This window comes from Cnephaeus nilssonii (genome assembly GCF_951640355.1).
Source record: "Cnephaeus nilssonii genome assembly, chromosome: 19".
In the NCBI taxonomy this organism is placed as follows: Eukaryota; Metazoa; Chordata; class Mammalia; order Chiroptera; family Vespertilionidae; genus Cnephaeus; species Cnephaeus nilssonii.
The window spans coordinates 46,771,757-46,791,589 of NC_137090.1; positions in this window are offsets into that span (position 1 = coordinate 46,771,757).

A 19,833-nucleotide genomic window follows, 5' to 3' on the forward strand; every position below is an offset into this window, starting at 1 on the left:
TATATATATTATATTATATATATTATATTATATATATTTTATTATATATGTATTTAAATATATATATTATATATATATATATATATATATATATATATATATATATATATATTTTTTTTTTTTTTTTAAGTGCATGAACAGAGAAGGGAGGGAGATGCAGGGAAGAACCAGGGAAGCTGGGATTATTTAGAAGAAAAATGAGAGGAGCGAGGAAGAGAAGAGTGGAGCAGCTGCTATGTCATGTGGGACTTTGGGAGAGGGAAGTGGAGAGAAGGGCAGGCGACATTAATTACAAGAAACTGAATCTGACACATTTTGCTTCCCCCTCAAGAAACTCTTCAGTAAAGATTGCATTCCAGGTTTGGGCTCAAGTTTGTGTCTCTAGGATGTATTGGCTGTCAGACAGGAATCCTGTTGATCTGATAAGCTGAGCAAATAAAGGGAGGCCCTGAGAAGCAGGGGACACAGCCCCGCCCTGTCCCTGCTGAGCATCCTGGGCAACTGCTGTCAGCTACAACCCATGCCACATGCCCCATTGTTCCACCGCCCCCACCACGGCTGGCATCATGGACTGTTGGGACCAAGTGCCACATACTTGTGGGGGGGACTCTAAAGAGAAATTTATCATCTCTGTTCCGGAGGCTCTGTTGGTCCCTCCTGAGGGCAGTGAGAGCAGCATCAGCTCCCGGGCCTCCCCTCCAGTGAAGACAGGCACTGTCCCCTGTGTGTGTGTGTGCTGTGCCCTGTGTGTGTGTGCTGTGCCCTGTGTGTGGGTGCTGTCCCCTGTGTGTGTGGGTGCTGTGCCCTGTGTGTGGGTGCTGTGCCCTGTGTGTGGGTGCTGTGCCCTGTGTGTGGGTGCTGTCCCCTGTGTGTGGGTGCTGTGCCCTGTGTGTGGGTGCTGTGCCCTGTGTGTGTGGGCTGTGCCCTGTGTGTGTGTGCTGTGCCCTGTGTGTGTGGGCTGTGCCCTGTGTGTGTGGGCTGTGCCCTGTGTGTGGGTGCTGTGCCCTGTGTGTGTGGGCTGTGCCCTGTGTGTGTGTGCTGTGCCCTGTGTGTGGGTGCTGTCCCCTGTGTGTGTGGGTGCTGTGCCCTGTGTGTGGGTGCTGTGCCCTGTGTGTGGGTGCTGTCCGCTGTCTGTGTGTGCTGTGCCCTGTGTGTGGGCGCTATGCCCTGTGTGTGGGTGCTGTGCCCTGTGTGTGTGTGCTGTGCCCTGTGTGTGTGTGCTGTGCCCTGTGTGTGGGTGCTGTCGGCTGTGTGTGGGGACTGTCCCCTGTGTGTGGGTGCTGTCCCTGTGTGTGGGGGCTGTGTCCTGTGTGTGGGGGCTGTGCCCTGTGTGTGGGGGCTGTGCCTTGTGTGTGGGTGCTGTGCCCTGTGTGTGGGAACTGTCCCTGTGTGTGGGTGCTGTCCCTGTGTGTGGGGGCTGTGTCCTGTGTGTGGGGCTGTGCCCTGTGTGTGGGGGCTGTGCCCTGTGTGTGGGTGCTGTGCCCTGTGTGTGGGGACTGTCCCTGTGTGTGGGTGCTGTCCCTGTGTGTGGGGGCTGTGTCCTGTGTGTGGGGGCTGTGCCCTGTGTGTGGGTGCTGTCCCTGTGTGTGGGGGCTGTGCCCTGTGTGTGGGGGCTGTGCCCTGTGTGTGGGTGCTGTGCCCTGTGTGTGGGGGCTGTGCCCTGTGTGTGAGTGCTGTGCCCTGTGTGTGGGTGCTGTCCCCTGTGTGTGGGGGCTGTGCCCTGTGTGTGGGGGCTGTGTCCTGTGTGTGGGGGCTGTGTCCTGTGTGTGGGTGCTGTGTCCTGTGTGTGGGGGCTGTGCCCTGTGTGTGGGGGCTGTGCCCTGTGTGTGGGTGCTGTGTCCTGTGTGTGGGGGCTGTCCCTGTGTGTGGGGGCTGTGTCCTGTGTGTGGGTGCTGTGTCCTGTGTGTGGGGGCTGTGCCCTGTGTGTGGGTGCTGTGTCCTGTGTGTGGGGGCTGTCCCTGTGTGTGGGGGCTGTGTCCTGTGTGTGGGTGCTGTGCCCTGTGTGTGGGTGCTGTCCCCTGTGTGTGGGTGCTGTCCCCTGTGTGTGGGTGCTGTGCCCTGTGTGTGGGGGCTTTGCCCTGTGTGTGGGGGCTGTCCCTGTGTGTGGGTGCTGTGCCCTGTGTGTGGGTGCTGTCCCCTGTGTGTGGGGGCTGTCCCCTGTGTGTGGGTGCTGTGCCCTGTGTGTGGGGGCTTTGCCCTGTGTGTGGGGGCTGTGCCCTGTGTGTGGGGGCTGTGTCCTGTGTGTGGGTGCTGTGTCCTGTGTGTGGGGGCTGTGCCCTGTGTGTGGGTGCTGTGTCCTGTGTGTGGGGGCTGTCCCTGTGTGTGGGGGCTGTGCCCTGTGTGTGGGGGCTGTGCCCTGTGTGTGGGTGCTGTGTCCTGTGTGTGGGGGCTGTGCCCTGTGTGGGGGGGCTGTGCCTTGTGTGTGGGGGCTGTCCCCTGTGTGTGGGGGCTGTGTCCTGTGTGTGGGTGCTGTGTCCTGTGTGTGGGGGCTGTGCCCTGTGTGTGGGTGCTGTGTCCTGTGTGTGGGTGCTGTGTCCTGTGTGTGGGGGCTGTCCCCTGTGTGTGGGGGCTGTGTCCTGTGTGTAGGGGCTGTCCCCTCTGTGTGGGGGCTGTCCCCCGTGTGTGGGCACTGTGCCCTGTGTGTGGGTGCTGTGCCCTGTGTGTGGGTGCTGTCCCCTGTGTGTGGGTGCTGTGCCCTGTGTGTGGGGGCTGTGCCCTGTGTGTGGGTGCTGTGCCCTGTGTGTGGGTGCTGTGTCCTGTGTGTGGGTGCTGTCCCCTGTGTGTGGGTGCTGTGCCCTGTATGTAGGGCTGTGCCCTGTGTGTGGGGGCTGTGCCCTGTGTGTGGGGGCTGTGTCCTGTGTGGGGGGGCTGTGCCCTGTGTGTGGGGGCTGTGCTCTGTGTGTGGGGGCTGTGTCCTGTGGGGGGGGCTGTGCCCTGTGTGTGGGTGCTGTCCCCTGTGTGTGTGTGTGCTGTGCCCTCTGTGTGGGTGCTGTCCCCTGTGTGTGGGTGCTGTGCCCTGTGTGTGGGGGCTGTCCCCTGTGTGTGGGTGCTGTCCCCTGTGTGTGGGTGCTGTGCCCTGTATGTGGGGCTGTGCCCTGTGTGTGGGGGCTGTGCCCTGTGTGTGGGGGCTGTGCCCTGTGTGTGGGGGCTGTGCTCTGTGTGTGGGGGCTGTGTCCTGTGTGTGGGGGCTGTGCCCTGTGTGTGGGGGCTGTCCCCTGTGTGTGGGGGCTGTGCCTTGTGTGTGGGGGCTGTGCCCTGTGTGTGGGGGCTGTGCTCTGTGTGTGGGGGCTGTGTCCTGTGTGGGGGGGCTGTGCCCTGTGTGTGGGTGCTGTCCCCTGTGTGTGGGTGCTGTCCCCTGTGTGTGGGGGCTGTGCCCTGTGTGTGGGGGCTGTGCCCTGTGTGTGGGGGCTGTGTCCTGTGTGTGGGTGCTGTGCCCTGTGTGTGGGTGCTGTGCCCTGTGTGTGGGGGCTGTGTCCTGTGTGGGGGGGGCTGTCCCCTGTGTGTGGGGGCTGTCCCCTGTATGTGGGGCTGTGCCCTGTGTGTGGGGGCTGTGTCCTGTGTGTGGGGGGCTGTTCCCTGTGTGTGGGGGCTGTGCCCTGTGTGTGGGGGCTGTGCCCTGTGTGTGGGGGCTGTGCCCTGTGTGTGGGAGTTGTCCCCTGTGTGTGGGTGCTGTGCCCTGTGTGTGGGGGCTGTGCCCTGTGTGTGGGGGCTGTGCCCTGTGTGTGGGAGCTGTCCCCTGTGTGTGGGAGCTGTGCCCTGTGTGTGGGGGCTGTGCCCTGTGTGTGGGGGCTGTGCCCTGTGTGTGGGGGCTGTGCCCTGTGTGTGGGGGCTGTGTCCTGTGTGGGGGGGCTGTGCCCTGTGTGTGGGGGCTGTCCCCTGTGTGGGGGGGCTGTGCCCTGTGTGTGGGGGCTGTGCCCTGTGTGTGGGTGCTATGCCCTGTGTGTGGGGTTGTGCCCTGTGTGTGGGGACTGTGCCCTGTGTGTGGGCGCTGTCCCCTGTGTGTGTGTGCTGTCCCCTGTGTGTGGGTGCTGTCCCCTGTGTGTGTGGGTGCTGTGTCCTGTGTGTGGGGGCTGTGCCCTGTTTGTGTGTGCTGTCCCCTGTGTGTGGGTGCTGTCCCCTGTGTGTGTGTGCTGTCCCCTGTGTGTGGGTGCTGTGCCCTGTGTGTGTGTGCTGTCCCCTGTGTGTGGGTGCTGTGTCCTGTGTGTGGGGGCTGTGCCCTGTGTGGGGGGGGGGCTGTCTTCTGTGTGTGGGTGCTGTGCCCTGTGTGTGGGGGGGCTGTCTTCTGTGTGTGTGTGCTGTGCCCTGTGTGTTGGCGCTGTGCCCTGTGTGTGGGGGCTGTGCCCTGTGTGTGGGGGCTGTGCCCTGTGTGTGGGTGCTGTGCCCTGTGTGTGTGTGCTGTCCGTTGTGTGTGTGTGCTGTCCCCTGTGTGTTGGTGCTGTGCCCTGTGTGTGGGGGGGCTGTCTTCTGTGTGGGGGGGCTGTGCCCTGTGTGTGGGGGCTGTGTCCTGTGTGTGTGTGCTGTGCCCTGTGTGTGGGCGCTGTGCCCTGTGTGTGGGGGCTGTGTCCTGTGTGTGGGGGTTGTGCCCTGTGTGGGGGGGCTGTGCCCTGTGTGTGGGTGCTGTGTCCTGTGTTTGGGGGCTATGTCCTGTGTGTGTGGGCTGACCCTGTGTGTGTCACTGTGCCCAAATCTTTCCTTTTCATAAGGGGTCATCATGTTGGATTAAGGCCCACCCTAACGACCTTATTTTAAGTTGGTCGCCTCTATAAAGGTTATATATACAAAAAAGGTTCCGTTCTGAGATACCAGGGCTTAGGGTTTCAATGTTGAAGTCTGTGACACAGTGTTGAAGTGGGGACACAATTCTACCTCTAATGCCTGCTGACACCCATGTCCCATGCAGTCCCCAACCTGGGAGGCCACGCTGGGAGAACCCCCTCTTTTTCTGCACACCTACTCACTCCCCTCTGCCCATGCCTTCCAACCTCCTGGAGTCGCAGAAAATCCTCACACTGTGGTGCCGACTCGCCCTGCTGCCCCAGCCAGGTGCGGAGGGTTTTCCAGACACTGTCTCTCTGGGGACTCAGTGGTGACCCTCAGAATCCCACTCAAATCCCCTCACTGAGAAGCTGCTCCTGGGATTTGAGGCCTACATTAAAAGGAAATTAATTAGAAGAAATATTTAATATCACCATTAGCCCTTTCTCTATAATAGAAGTGTCAACCAAATTCACAATCAACAATGACAGATCGAAACACATGGGTGCGATTGGCGCTAGCGAGAGCTTTATATGTATCGCATATGCGTGAGTCAACTTAGCCTTTTATAGATATAGAATAAACTTGCTTAATTAGACCTGCTTTCTGATGTAGCTAAACTTTTCCAGCCCAGTGAAGAACCCCAACTTCTCTTCCAAGTAATTGTCATCAACACAGCAGTAAATATCAACACGAAGCAGATTATTATTGTAGATCACGCATGGAGAACAAAGGGTAAAATATTTAACTGCAGCAGTGTTTGACTATATTCTGCACAGTGAGAAAACCTGAAGTCACTTTCAAGGTCCACAATTTCTTATTTCTTTTCAGTAAGGTCAAGTTTCTAAGCTTTCTAAATCTCCATTTTCCGGCTAAGAAAAGAAAAATAAAATAGGATTCCACTGAGTCTCCTGTCTACCTCTTTCAGGACTTCTGTGAGGATCAAATGAGATGAGGCACGGGAAAACACTTCACAGACATTTGGTGTGGGTGCTGTGCCCTGTGTGTGGGTGCTGTGTGAAATGTTTGCACCTGGCTATAAAGCAAATTGTGTTCCTGGGCTGAAGAAACTGCAAGGAGGCTAGTTGTTGCTAGGGAGAGGAAACCGGGCGTTGCTACCTGACGTCATTACCATGCGCCCACAGCAACCATTTCAAGGCTGGGCTGGGCTGTGGGTCGCATTTAGTGCCATGGGGTCTCAGCAGCTTTGCATGTTTCTTTTTTTTTGTTTCTTTTTTTTTTTGTGAGAATCAAAATATTTTTTATTGTTTAAAGTATTACATATAGTAGTACATATATCTCCTTTTTTCCCCCTCCATTGACCTTCCCCCAGCCTCCCCTACCCGCTGTTGTGTGCCCTCATCCCACCCCCCACCCTCCAGTGTCTTGTGTCCACTGGTTGTGCTTATATGCATGCATACAAGTCCTTTGGTTGATCTCTTTCCCCCCTCCCCAACACTCCCCAGCCTTCCCGCTGTAATTTGACAGCTGGTCCGGAGGTAGTGAGTTATCACAATTGATTGTACACAGCGTTGCATGTTTGTGTTTCAAAGGAAGCAGGTCACAGGGCCACTGTCCTGACATTCCCATCTTGGGGACTAACAATTCTAACATTTGGACACAGGGTGCAGTAAGCAAGGTGACTGGGAGGAGAGATATCAGGTGACTGCCCGCTCTAGGCCCCACTTTAATTCTGTTCCCCAATATCAGTGGGGCTCCTTCTGTATGGGAAGCACTGTGCTGAGTGCTGGGGGTTCAAAGAGGAGAAAGAAGGGTCTTTTCCTTCAAGGGGCTTCCAGTGCCGTTGGGGAAAGAGATCTTTTGTACAGATGATCGCATGTCCTGTGGAAAGTGCCATCCAAAAGGAGCACCGTTCTAGTCCCAAGGGTTCCCAGGTGAGGGAGGGTCCAGGCTGGAAGGGGAGGCCTCCAGGGGCCCCTGGCAAAGCCACCTGCACTCCATGGCAGGGCTCTCTGTATGGACTCCTGGTCTGCGAATTCCTTCTGCCATCCCAGATGCACTTCGCAGGAGCTTAGAAACAACCTGCACATCCATTAACCTGAGGACTGGTCTGAGGCTGGAGCTCTGGACCACTCACCATGGGATGGCATGCTGGATTCTCTCAGTACAGGGGACTCCCTGCACCTGGGGGTGGGGTGGGGGACTACCTGAGCACCCCCTGAGAGGGCCAGGATTTAGAGCCCACTCCCATCAGTGAAGGCTGAGGAACAGGAATGATGTCCCCTGTGTCTGTCTGTTCAGCATGCCCAGGACCCCACGCACAGGGATTTGGGGGGCCTCAGGTGCAACTCAAGTGGTGTAACCCGAACCCGTGCTGCTCCTCCAGCAGGGCATGTACCCCTCAATGCAGCCAGCCGGCCCCAGAGGGTTGGGGGGGGGGAGCGCACGGTGCCTTCCACAGTCTGGTCCAGCCTCAGCCATGGGCCTGCGGTGACCTGAGCTCTGACAGGGCTCTGGCCGCAGCGCAGCTCAGCAGGTGCACTGTGCTTTGGTTAGCCATGCTGCTCGCCTTGCTTTGGAGAGTTCTAATCTCACTCACATATTTTTATGTGAGGGCTTCCGGCTCACATTTCCAACAGCATCGAAAGTTCTTGTGAGCATAGGAACGTGTCTCCATTGAGCTTCTCCAGGTAAAGTCCCATTATCCGCTGTCACCTGCAGTTCAAGTCACTCAGAATGCTTTTCAGCCCACGGTCCCCTACCGACCCCACTTTTTCTCAGCCGCAATGGTACTTTCAGCCTGCACCTCACCAGGGAGCACCCTCCACTGCATCCTGCCTCCTGAGAGTGCCCACACTTGCCTCTGGGCCATCCTCCTCCCAGGAAGCGCCCATCTGAAGAATTGTGTCTCATCTGCCTCTGATCTTCTATGAAGCACATAGAAGTCAGTGAAGAAATGAATACAATTTGAGCCCTGCCTTAAAAAATCTCATAATTTATGGGGGGAAAGGAAGTGGTTAGAAATCATCGCCAACAAGCAGGCGTGTGTGCAAGAGACAGAGGCGGCCCAGAGTCCATGCCCGGGTGCTCAGCAAGCATGCAATCGCTTGATAAACAAGATATGCACACAGCCGGCTTCTTCTTTCCCTGAGTGTTAGCCATTACATCTAAACACCAAGCCAGCTCTCTTTCCTTCGACACTGCATTTGGTTTTACACCAACGTAAGGAGAAATGTTATCATGAAATCAGGATTGCATTGGTGTGACGATTTGCATCCTTTGAACAAACCGTCTGCATGGGCCAGTGATGGGCTGGGTGGCTGCTGCAGCTCCTTCTAGATTTAATCCCATATTTTACGGAAATGCAAGTGACATTCCTGAGTTTCCGCAGGGAGGTGTGTGTGGACCTGGAACTGCACGCGACCCATGCCAAATCCACTGCCCATGGTGTCTTCTTCCCTCGCCTCTCCTGGAGTGACCTTCTTTACAGCCCCTTCAAATGACCTATTGGGCAGCATCTTTGCTTTCAGGAAAATGCTGTGGTGGAGCACACTGAGACCCAACTTGTCTAGTACTGACAAATTACTCATCACCAAGCCCTATGGCCGCTAACACTCTTCCAGCCTAGACCTGAGGTTCTCCAAACCATTTGCCTTGATCACAGCCTTTGTGAGTTTTCTCTGTTCCCACAGTGAAGCCCACAGGAGGTAAACTCTTCCCTAATTAGACTTTATTGTCATTCTGGTAAAGATGTTTTCTCCATTTAAGAAATCTGGGAATGCCCATTTTTTGGGATGTTTTGATTTTTGTAGGAGCCAATTCTAAGATTATTTCTATGTCAATAGGAGTATAACGTTAGTATTCATGCTGGTGAAATGGGCTCTTCAGAAAAAAACACAACAAAACAAAACCCTGATCTGTAGTGTTTGCTGATTCCTGTGGTGTAAACACTCCCACCATGGTCAGTTTCAAGCTGCCAACATAATGTCATGGAACTGGCCAGTGGCCAGTCGCACGTGGTATTGGAAAGAGGTATGCACACTTGGCTCCTAACAAGCTAATACAAGTGGTGGCTACAGCTACCACATTTACTGAAAATTTTCTGAGGTAGGCACCTTCTTAGGCTCACTAAATCCTAGCACTTCTCTGTGATTTATCTCAAAAAATAGAAATAATGGAAATACTTACCTCACAGGTTTTGTGAGGTTTGAATGAATACATGTAAAATGACTTTGAGTAAGAAGTGCCTGGCACATAGTAAACACTCAATAAACACACAGAATCATAACTGTCATTATCCCTATGTACCTCATCGCATTTAATCTTTCCAGTAGCCAAATGGGGCAGCTGTCCATTGGACTGCTGACGGGAGCCCCTACTTGGTGAGTACGTGTGTGGTTAGAGCTAAGAACATCATGTACAACCTACTGGTCTCCTGGGAAGGCAATGTAGCACATTCTTCTTTTGACTCCAACTCCCAGTTTACCAGACCTCCTGAGGATGACCGTGATGGCCAATTTTGTGTGTCAACTTGACTGGGCGAGGGGATGCCAGATAGCTGGTGAGACATTTTTCTGGTGTGTCTGTGAGAGTGTTTCTGGATGAGATTAGCATTTGAATCCATAGACTGAGTAGAGAAGATAGCCCTCACTGGTGTGGGAGGGCCTCCTTGAACACACTGAGGGCCTGAACAGAACAAAAGGGCAAGGCAGGGCTAATTTCTCTCCCTGCTTGAACTGCGATATGTACCTTCCCCTGCCCTCAGACATTAGTGCTCCTGGTTCTCGGGTTTGGGATTTGTACCCTCCCCGATGCTCATCGGAATTGCACCTCCAACTTTCCTGATTCCTCAGCTGGCAGAGGGTAGATTGCAGGTCCTTTAGGTCTCTATAACCACATGAGCCAGTTCCCATAATAAATAGCCACTGGTTATGTTTCTCTGGAAACCCTAATACAACAATGAAGTGAGGAGCTCTGGGAAGAGAGAAGAGGCACATATGGGAAACGTTTGCAACAGAGAAGAGCATTTTAACTGAAAAGAACAGCACAAACTGAGTGAGAGAATAGGAAGACGTCTCCTCAGATAGCTAGCTAGAGCCAGCCAGGGCGGCGTTAGCACCAGCAACCATTCTGATCACCTAAGAGACAAGGGTGCAAGTTTACTACCTAAAAGTCACTTTCATTCTTGCCAAAAGGTTCCACAAGTCAAGCCACTTACAGGTGTGTTAGCCAATCTTACCCCACCACTGGGGCAGGTCCTGCAAAACACCTATCAGGTGAACTGGACACTGAACTGCCTGGGAGGGCTCTGAGGTTGTGCTGAAAGCAGGTGGCTTCCTTCTCACCTGGTGTGTACTCATAGCTTATTCATTCCAATCAAAACATTCAGACACACATCAACATGGTCTTCAAGAAAGGGCTGAGAGGGTGCCCGAGTCGGAATTGTGTTCCTTGGCATATGTGTAAAGATGAGCTAGGCACATCTTGGCTTATAAGTGCCATGTTCTGGGCACCTTCCTTCCCTGTTCGTGACGTTTGAGTGATCCTGCAGCAATAAGCGCTTGAGGAAGGGAGGGGACCTGAAGGCATCCAGCTGAGTACTCCCCACTGCTTCCCTCTCCCCTCGGTCAGGGTGAGGCTGGGCTGGGGTGAGCCTGGGGCTGTCTTCTAGCTGCTTCTCTGAGGGACTGAGCTCTGCAACCTGGGCTCCCCACGCACACAAAGATGGATGAGGCTGCAGACAGCACCCTTCCCAAGCTGCCCAGGGCAGGGCTGCACAATGGGGGCCTTTTCCTGTGGAAGCCAGGATTAGTCTATGCGAGAGAAACTGAGAAGAAAAAAAGTCTAAATATCTGCTTTTGCTTCCTACACCTCACCCACTCAAAACATTAACTTCATACCAAGCTCCCACTAAGGAAGTGTCCAGGGACTTGAGGCGCCTGGGGGTGGAGGGGCATGCTGGGGTAGAGGGAGGTTCCACACTAGCTCTGGCTGCATGACTTACCCCAGACCCCAGGCTTTTGATTTTTCTTAAACATTGGATGGAATCATTTGCACAGTCATTTTCAGGGTTCTAAGGATGGAAATATGTTTCTGACTTGTATTTCCTTTCCATTGTGGTATTTTTGTTTAAATAGAAAGAGTACACCTTCAGACTGCTACATTAATTGGTAAATTCAAGTGTCTACCCTTCCTATCACACCTGCTGGAGGTAACCAGGTCACAGCACAACTTCAACAGTTGGGGCTGCAGGCAGGTTTATAACTTTGGGGAAGTGAAGGAATATGACCAGCTTGTATCTGACTCCCTTTATTATAATGTTTGGCCTTTCAGCAGGCAATAAGGCTTGTTCCTTAAGAGGATCAAGGATCCTCCATTTCACTAACCTTTCTGATCACCTAAGAGAAAAGGGTGCAGTTTTACTACCTAAAAGTCAATTTCATTCTTGCCAAAAGGTTTGGAGACAATCAGGAAAAGTTTCCGAAAGGCACTCTGGGCTCATGCTTATCAGATAGCAAAAGAGATTTCAAAGCTGCACTAATGAAAACAATTTGATTCTGGCACATAAATAGATAGATCAAAGAGCCAAAATAAAGAGTCCCGAAAGAGACTGGAAAACAGAATAATTTAATGTATAAGAAAGGGAAATTTCCAGTCACCAAGGGAAAGGTGGATAAATATTATTAGAAAGACTGGCTCACCCTGGGGAGAAAAGTTAAACAGAGTCCTCCTTCATGTTCATATAAGTTAATTACAAGTAAAAATATATGTTAAAAAAGAAAAAAGCACCCAGCCGGCATGGCTCAGTGGTTGAGCATCAACCTATGAACCAGGAGGTCATGGTTTAATTCCTGATCAGGGCACATGCCTGGGTTTCAGGCTTGATCCCCAGTAGGGGGCATGCAGGAGGCAGCTGATCGCTGATTCTCTCTCATCATTGATGTGTCCATCTCTCTCTCCCTCTCCCCTCCTCTCTGAAATAAGTAAAAATCCTATATAATAAAAGCCTAATATGCAAATCAACCAAACTGTGGAACTACAGGTAGAACAACTGGTCGCTATGATGTGTACTGACCACCAGGGGGCAGATGCTCAATGCAGGAGCTGCCCCCAGCCCACAGGCCCCAGGCCAGGAAAGGCAGGTGCCAGCAGGGGGCTACCCTGATTGCCCCAGGTCCCCCAGCAGAGGGAGGGGACAAGTGGCAGCAGCGAGGTGATTGGGGGGTGGGGCCGGTGAGGAGGCGGTGCCAGGCTGGCTAAGGGAGGTGCCAGTGGGGCCCCTGCCCCCAATCATCTCGTCGGTTGCCCCACTGATTGGCCCTGATCTCCGGCCAGGTCTAGGGACCCTACCCATGCACAGATTTCCTGCAACGGGCCTCTAGTGTATTTATAAAAAAAAAAAAAAAGAAACTCAAATATGGTTCCCACCTGGTACATCACAGCCAGGACACCTCGATGTCCTCAGAAGCAGCCCTCAGAGAGTGGCTGACACTGTAGGAAGTGGGTGTGAGACATGAAGGGAGGGGGCCCTCAGGAGTGACACAGGATCCGCTGCAGAAAGAGCTGTAATACGGAAACCTGGTGCAACCTGAACGTCCCCCCGGGGAGGAGCATACCACACAGTAATCCAAAAGGAAGGAGACAATTTATACACATCGACAGGGAGGGATGTTAAATGACAAGAGTGAGTAGCATAATATGTATCCCATTAAAAATTGCTGTGTATATTCTGATATGTATGTAGGGTGTGCGTACGTCCATTAAATACACCCACATTTGCATTGAAAAAAGCAGGCCTGGGAGGATATATGACAAACTGTAAGAAACGGTTGCATCTTGGGGTGGATGTCCAGGGAGAGCAGCTTCCATGGTTTGCTTAGCTGCTCAGTAGAAGCAAGATGTGAAAGGTGTTGAAGTCATGACAACTGATCTTAGGCCCAGTTCTCACCATTTTCAAATTAAAGTGCACAGGACGAAAAAAGGAAACCAATTATTTTAAAACTAAGTAATCAAAGTATTTTTACAAGGGAAGTTGGCTAATTGTGCTGTGGATTTCTTAAATGCATTAAATAACAAGATATAGCATTCGTCTCTGGATGACACCCTTCTTTTCTCCCGAGAGGAAGCAATCTGGAGAGTTTATCAGTGCAGAGATGTAAGGTTTCTTAGGGTGTCCAGACTGTGAAATAACCCAAATGCAAATGCCTCTGATGGAGATGTTACATGATCTGTTAGCTGATGTAAAATATAAAATAGGTCTTATATTTCCAGCTTTATTGAGACATGGCTGACATATAACATTGAGTAAGTTTGTATACATTTATGAATTGCAAATGGATTGCCATTCTACCATTAGTGGTCATCTCCATGTCACATAATTACCATTTCTTGTTTGTGGTCAGAATACTTAAGATCTGTTCTCTTAACAACTTTCAAGTAAGTGATAAAGTATTATTAGCTATCATCACCATGCTGTACATTAGATTTCCAAACTTGTTAATCATAGCAGGATGTTTGCAGCTTAGATCAACAGCTCCCATTTCCCTATTCCCCTGGCAACCTCCACTCTAGTGTCTGTTTCTCTGAGTTTGTCTTTTTTAGATTCCACATATCATATAAGTGAGATCATACAGTTATTTGTCTTTCTCTGACTTATAACATTGGCCTTTTATTGAGACTGTGTTTTTGATGGTTTAGAGAGTAATTTTTCAATGAAGACTGGACTTTCATAAATTTATTCAGTGGTGATGTAGTAGTGTTGGTGGTAATGATGGAGTTGCAGATGGAGGAGGTGAAGGAGTTGGTGTGGTCATAGAGATGGTGTTGGTGGTAATGATGGAGTTGCAGATGGAGATGGTGATGGTGATGGTGCTGCTGCTGCTGTGGTGTGTTCCATTCAAGAGCTGGCCACTCTTGGACATCAGAAGGCATTACTTCCCCCACATACTGGCAATGGGACCCTAATGAGGATGAGACAAAAGCTCTTGTTCTGCTGAACTTTCCTGAAGCCCCAAGTACATGATGTTGAGTCCTGTGACTATCTTTTCCAGGCCATGACCACTAAACCACATTATATGGGTGAGGGAGTGGCAATTATGGCTGTGAGCAAGAAAAGAGGGAGGGTATTTACAGGTAGAGTAGGGCAGAGGTGTGGCTCCAATATCTCCAGGATTAAGGGGGAATTGGACCTGGATTCTGAGTTCATGGAGATGCACTGAGACTCATGTTGGAGGCAGGACTGGCCATCACCAGGGAACAGAATTCAGATTTAGGCGTGCGGGCCTCCCACAGCAGACACTTCTGGTAGCAATTGTAGTTTACTCTGTTGTGCTTCTGCTGCCCCCAAGCCTTTGGGGCAGACTTGACTGCCACACACTGGCAGGGCTATGCTTGGGAAGCTTCAGGGGGACCCAATGGCTAGGTTGAGAAGTGAGACAGCAGTGACCTGAGTCCTTGAAGCAACTGTTTTGGAGTGAGAAGATGGTGGGATTGCCAGGTGACCATGAGGATGACTTTGTGGAATATGCAAGCATTCCTTAGAGCTTTTCAGAAAGTTCCTGGGAACTTCCATTGTCCTCAGAATAGAGGCCCGGACTCCTGGTATCTGAGCATTAGAGCGATGTGCCTATCCTCCAGTTTGTGCGGTCAGGGTCATTCTAGTCTCTCACAATTTAGGGAGTCTGAGTCTCTTTAAAAAAGCATTTAAGTTTGCGATAACAAAAAATAAATATCAATAAAGATAAAAAGGAAAGGAAGGAGGAAAGAGGGAAGGAAGAGGGATGGAGGGAGGGAGGAGCTATGGATGTAATCAGATAGAGAAGGGAGATGGAGCAAGGGCAATGCCTAACCAGGAGATCATGCAGTGCTTTCTCCCCGTGTTGACATGCACCCCCGCCCCAGTCGACATGGGGGCCTACAAATTCATGGAGCAGCTGGCCGGAAGCAGGGACTCTGTCATGTAGAGGACATGGAAAGCTAGAACTAGTCTTCTGCTCTGGAGACCTGGGCAAGTTGAGGTGAAGCTCAGTGAGACTCAGATTTGCCCGAAGTCTGGTGGGAACAGTTGAGGGCTGGCGTCTCCTCTGAAGCAGCCCAGCCCGCTCCTCCAGAACAGAAAGGTGGGCAGAAAAGGAGTGTCCTGCCTCTGTATTGTTGCCAGGGGTCAAGAGGGGGAGGCCCTTCTCCAAGCACAGCTGAGCTAGGTGACAGCTCCATGGTGCTGCAGAAACAAACATGAAAGTCAGGGCCAAGTATAAACTGAAGGCAGCTTTGCAAAGTTTGACAAATTTACCAGGCCACTAAAATTCAACTTGGCCAGAAAGTCACGGTGACCTCACTGCTTTTTATGAGCAGCTGTCCTGATACTAATCCTGCCTCCTTCATAATCCCTCTTTCATGAGACTGGAGAGAAAGTGTCATGAGCCCAAAGCGAATGCCCTCTCACGGAACCCTGTGCCTCTTTGTAACTTGCATCACAATTGCAATCGGATAATGTGATTGTCCAACGTCTCCAACGCCAGGTCTAAACCTGAGCGTGTCTGCCACATTCAAGGCTGGGCCCCAGGTGCGGTGCCAGGCACCAGCAAGCACCCAGTGTCTGTTTGTTTGTGCCCATCAGCATGGCTGTGAACATGGGAATTGAGAGAACACGATGCGTCTGTGAAGTTATGTCCCTTCTGACAAAGGCCAGAGGAGAAAAGATAACTGACATTGAATTTCATCAGGTAGGCATGGATTGGTGGTTCAAAGGAACAGAAGAACTAGATGTTAAGTTTTAAAACACAAACTCCTCTTCCTTCTATCCCTCCAGCACCCCCTACGGAAGGGCACATCAGAAGCACCTAATGATCCTTTATTTGAATCATCCTGTCAGGACCAGAAGGAACTTTATAGCAAAGTTGCCTACTAAGTGCCTCACATTTTCTACAAAACCTGGCCATGAGATTTTTTCCAGCCTCTGGTTATTATGAAAGAAACCACCTCTTCCCAACCCATTTTGGTTTAGAGGTTAAGACTTAGTGTTGTAAATAATCTCGATAAATAGTTAAGCACCGACTATGTGCCAGACCATGATGGACAGGGCTCTGGGACCATGATAGTGAACATGACTGACCTCGTCGAGGTCTCGTGACACTTTCTAACTCACCTTCCTTGCTCTGCTGATCCGGCAGCACATGATAAATAGTCTCCGGGTAACTGTGCCTCTCAAAGCCATTTCACAGCCAACGGCACCAAAGCTGAGCCTGTGGGTCAGCGGCCACAGGCTGAACACACCTGGCAGACTCGAGGGCACACAGGGGGTGGGGTGCCACTGCTGAATCAGGGAGGTGGCGGAGGGGACCTGGGTGTAGGGGGCAGCTGGCCTTTGAGTGGAAAGCCTGGTTGCAGTCCCAAGGGGCTTGCTTGTTTCAGTATTGGCTTGTCCACCAGGGAAGCCAGATGTGAGCCTGCGGGACATGGACGAGCTCCAAAGTGCCAAAGGGTGGCAGGCAGCCTGGTGTCCCCAGGTGAGCTTCCTCCCAGCGGCGACTCTGGCACTGACTTTGCGCTCCATAAAAAGCCCCCCTCCCACCCCCCGCCCCACACTGGACGACACATGGAAATGGTCCCACAGAGGGGGGTTTCAAACTTGCCTGAAATTTGTGGCATCTCACATCACTTGCCCACCAAAAATAATGGAATGTTCCGGAAGCTGAACAACTGAGGCTGGAGCGCAGGTGACTGGTGCCCTGAGCCTGGCTGGGCTCCAGCACTGTCACCTGGAAAGGCCTCAGGTGGGGTGACAGTTTCTACTGCCCTGGGAGAGAGACGGAGGTCTTTACACCAAGTCCAATGTCCTTTCATGACACGGTTTATCCTGCCCTGTCCCATATGGAATCCAGATCATGGTCAGGATCAAGGGGTGGCAGTGGGCCCCACCTACACTTGAGGTATTCCTGCATTCCCTGTGGCCCCTCATCCCTGGTGTCCTGAGGAAGCCCATGTATGTGCCCAGTGCCATGAGCAGCCAGGCCCAACCACATACTTGGGATTTCCATGTATCTAAGGAGCTGGCTGAGGCTTTGGAAGAGTGAGAGTTTTCTGATCACTCGACAAACAAACCCAGATCTAAACTCCAGCCCGGACTCTGAGGATGTCAGATCAATAAGTCTCAGGTCCTGTTTATTCCCCTCCCCAGTCTCTCCTTCAGCCTTATCTGCACTATAAAGCACGGCCGTGACAGCTTGCAGGCCACAGGAGAAGGTGGGGACTCCTCAGGCTTCTAGGACTGAATGAGCACGCTGAAGAGCTCCACCCTGTGGAGGTGCGGCTGTCTGCCTGCACCCATCTCCCAAAGTGCCCCCATGGTCTTTCTATGGCATCCCTGCTCCACGGACACACCTCAGGTCCCTGGTTGGGAGTCCTGTGCAGTAACCCCTGTTCCTTGAGATTTCTGGGCTACCTCCGAGGATTCCCATCAGGCCCCAGGTTCAAAATCCCTCTACATCCAGGCCTCCTCCTCCACCTTCCCGGTTCAGGGAGGTGCCCGTGTTGTCTGTCCTGGAGGAAGAGACTAAGGGGACTGTAAAGCAGTCTGTTCCTAGACGATGACCTAGGCCAGTGGTTGACAAACTCATTAGTCAACAGAGCCAAATATCAACCTTACGACGATTGAAATTTCTTTTGAGAGCCGAAAACCGACTTCTGCTCTTGGGCCATGAAGTTTCAGTCGCACTGTACGTGTGCGCCCGCTCGTGGTATTTTGTGCAAGAGCCACACTCAAGGGGCTAAAGAGCCGCATGTGGCTCGCGAGCCGCAGTTTGCCGACCACTGACCTAGGCCAACAGTGGCAAGAACGGGACTTCAGGCCATGCCACACAGGCCACCGGGGCTGCTGATCCAGTCTGGTGCTCACAGGCCGGCCGGTTAGGTCCTACCCCAGCCTCCTATTCCTGGTAGGGCTCCCAGGCCACCCCGGCAGCTGGCTGGCAGGAACCTGCGCCAGCACCTTTGTTTATGTGGTGTGTCCTTGAAGACTCCTGCAGCCCCTTATCTGTCAGGCAGCCTTATCTCCTTAGAGATGTGCCCCAGGCCCTGGCTGGGCTGCCTGTGGAGCTGTCTGATGTCCTGACAGACCGGCCAGAGCAAAAATGGCCAGCAGGCTGTCACGTCTGAGGATCTCAACACCAGCTGTGGAATTTGCAAATGGATGAGTGCCATGCTGTGCACGGTAGCCAGAGAATATGTTCAAAAACAGCTCCCCGGTATATGTCACATGGGGCCTTAGTGACATAGCTCCTGGGCATGTGTCAGACGGGGCCTTGGTTACAGCCACACAGCAGCCAACAGAGAACCCTGCTGCTGCGTGAACTACACCAGCAGGGAGGCTAACTGCCACAGCTCTCATGCCAAACAGAAAATTCCAGGTGCTGATGAGAGGAAGCAGCTGTGGGCAGTGAGATATCCAAGAAAGCTAGTTTCCTCTTAGAGATGGAAGCTCAGTATGTCCAGCATAACCTGAACTGCCCGGCCTCGGCTTGGAGGGCAGATGCGGCCACACTAGGAATAGTCCGCATTCCTGCCTGTGCCCGCCTGCAGGAGTCGGCTGGGCTCAGGCCCTGGAAGGACCCCAGGCCTGCTCTGGGAGCACCCAGAATGCCTGTAATGGGCTGGGCCCAGGATGCCTGGCAGGTTCTTATGAACAAAGCTGGCGCTGCCAGGTGTCCGCTGGGCTGCACCAGACCCGGCTGCTGCTTGCGCAGGCCCAGGCAGTGGGCCCCGTGTGCTGGTACTTGTGAAAGCAAGAGGCTCTCTCCCTAACACTCCACTTGTGCTGCAGGGCCTTCCAAGATTTTAGCCAAAGAGCCCTTGAAAAGTTGACTCACGGGACCCTCCTCCATGGAGCTCACAGAAGTCTGCACCAGGAGACAAACCTCAGCAACAGCCACCGGTTACTCAGCTGCCCCTCTGCCCCGGCCAAGGCGTGGCTGCTAGGTCAGCTGGCCTCACCCAGCTGCTTCTTCCCTGGAGGAGGGTTTCCCAGCAGCCTCCTCAGCCTCGTGCACATGTGGCCAGTCCCGTGAGCCCAGCGTGGGCATGAGCAGAGTCCGCATTTCAAATAGAATCAGACGTTTTCAGTGTTAAAATTGCCTCAGGAGACAGTCTGAACTGCCACAGATGCAACCCATTCTCATCACACGTGGAGCTCGTGTTGTTGTGGTTATAATAGACCTAGAATTAAATTCATCTAAGTGCTATTTATAGACACTCATTTAAATTTAGAGAGTATATCTTTTCATAAGAACTATTAAACACTTAGAAATTTAATTTAAAAAAGAACTGTAAGTTCTCTGCTCTCAAAATGATCAGAAGAAATAATTCCAAATTCCTGCAAACTATAACCATAGCTTTCTAAATCGACTCTGGCAATAAACTTCCATGAAAGGACAGATAAAAATTGTTGTTGGAGGAATGTATCCTGATGCCTGTAAGTGCTCAGTGCACACAAAACATAGCCGCTTGGATGAGCTGGGCCCACTTATGTTCTTTCCTGAACTCGTTCTGGCCAGAGCTGAGATGCAGGATGGGCGGAGCCCCCCTGGGCGGCCGCTCCAGCCCAGCTCACAGCAGCCAGAGCTGAACGCACTCTCCCCAGACTCTGGGGTGGAGAGGACACATTTGTAGGGCAAATTCAACTTTTTCAAATGGCATTTATAGCAACAGGCACATTTCATCCTCTACATCTCTGTGAGGGAAGCATGATAGGTATTAGCTGCTGTAGAAATAGAAACACAGAAACTCAGGGGAGGTCGAAGGGAAGAAAAGCCCCCGGAGGAGCTGTGCTCAGAGATGAACCCACACCTGAGACCAGCTGGGGCCGCCAGGAGGCTCGGTCCCTCTTGTGTGAAGACAGAGCCTGTTTGCTGGGACAGTGGTTTAGCAACACGTGCTTTGGCCCCAAGCAGGAGCCGCTCAGAGCCTGAGTGGCCCCAGTCTAGCTGTGCTTTGACAGACAACAGCTGAGGTCCAGCCGCGGGCTTCCCACCAGCTCTGCTCCACAAGGCAAGCCTTAAAGAGGTACAGGGAGAAAGCCCTCCATTTCTTAGCAGGGGACAGCCGAGCCTCCCTGCACTCTGT